General features: G+C 43.9%; 1 non-coding gene across 1 annotated transcript; it reads right to left on the bottom strand.

Annotated features, from left to right (window-relative positions):
• Positions 1-291: 291 nt before the first annotated feature.
• On the bottom strand, positions 292-429 carry LOC114806890. Its single transcript, XR_003754944.1, has one exon. It is a non-coding gene; the product is annotated as a small nucleolar RNA SNORA7 (small nucleolar RNA).
• Positions 430-1,546: the final 1,117 nt, after the last annotated feature.

Raw genomic sequence — 1,546 nt, 5'->3', positions numbered from 1 at the left:
CTCTCCTCTTTCACTCCCAAAACTTATCATATTTTATTATCCCAGAGTTCTCTTTACTCATCAGGTTGTTTGCTTATGATGTTGAGTTGTGTCTGACCCATAGCGACGCCATGGACAAATCTCTCCCAGCACGCCCCACCTCCATCTGCAATCATTCTGGTAATGCATCCATAGAGTTTTCTTGGTAAAAATATGGAAGCGGTTTACCATTGCCTCCTTCCACAAAGTAAACCTGAGTCTCCACCCTCGACTCTGTCCCATGCCACTGCTGCCCAGCACAGGTGAGCTTTGACTTGTAGCAGATTACCTTCCACTCTCTAGCTACTGCCCAAGCTAGGAATGGAATGGATATGCCTCGGCTTGACTGTCCTTCCCAAAGTCGAGACTGGTAGAGTACTGGAAACTCTCCAGGTGCGACCCTGAGAGGTGACTCATTAGGTGATAACCCATTTTTATTTTTCTCATTGAGATGGATTAGAAGTATTTCTTCTCTCTTTCAAAGAAAATAAAAATTAAGCTTTCTTAAGAGATTAAAAAAGCGAAGTACCAACATACCCATTTTGTGGAAGGGGGGTCCACTGTGGTCATGTAACACTTCTAAAAAAGTCATAGATATAGGTGGGTAGGCGGTAGATACAGAATCTAGAATCTCCAATCCCTAAATGATAAAGTGGAGAGGGACATAGGTGAAGAGGGAATGAGACTAGGACTCCATTGCACTTCCAGCCTAGCTTAAAGATTGGAAGTTTTTGTTATTTGTCCCTTCTTCTAAATGGCTGATATTCAAGCTAAATGATATTCTAAATTCTGGAATTGATGGTACCTTTCAGTTAAATTGGAACTAAGGGTTCCATGATGGATTGGTGCAATTTGCACAATCACATATTAATCAGGTAAAATCCTCCAAGATGTTCCGATGAACAAGCGGCTTATATGGACTCTTGATCGATTGTTTCATAGTTTAAATGATGAAGTCACAAATCTAGTGAGCGGAGACAGTGCTGAGGAAGAGGGAGGTGGGACTTTTGGTGATTCTGGGTGGCCTTTTCCTCAGTTAATGGGTGGTGGGATCAGTGGAGGAAGGGTGGTTGAGGAAGAGAATTTAAGAATACTTGAATTATGCTCTTATCTCATTTTCAGTTATTTAAGAATTAATGAATGGGAAGCCATCCTGTTTTGATTATGTTTTTCATACCTCTCTTGGGTCACTTTCTCCAGAGCTCACCCCCATGGCAGGGACTGGAGGATAGAGTCTCTGGTGCACTGTTTCCTCATCTTCAGAAGCACATGTGGTGTCCTCCAAATAGTGATGTATGTGTAGACTGCGGGGGCGAGTAATGGACTGAAGGGAGGGTTGAGGGGTAGGGGGTGAGGGAGGAGTACCTACAATTGCCTGGCTATGAGAGCTTTCTCCAGAGCTAACTGGGGTAGGGACCAGGGGATAAGCACCAGGCCACTATCAGATTGCATCATATGACTGGCAGATGTCAATCATAGGAGTTGAGGCACCAAGTTGGGCTGTCATTCAACCCCTTCACCTAGGGAT

This window comes from Ornithorhynchus anatinus, chromosome X1 (assembly GCF_004115215.2).
Source record: "Ornithorhynchus anatinus isolate Pmale09 chromosome X1, mOrnAna1.pri.v4, whole genome shotgun sequence".
Lineage (NCBI taxonomy): Eukaryota > Metazoa > Chordata > Mammalia > Monotremata > Ornithorhynchidae > Ornithorhynchus > Ornithorhynchus anatinus.
This window is presented reverse-complemented; position numbering and strand designations above follow the sequence as displayed.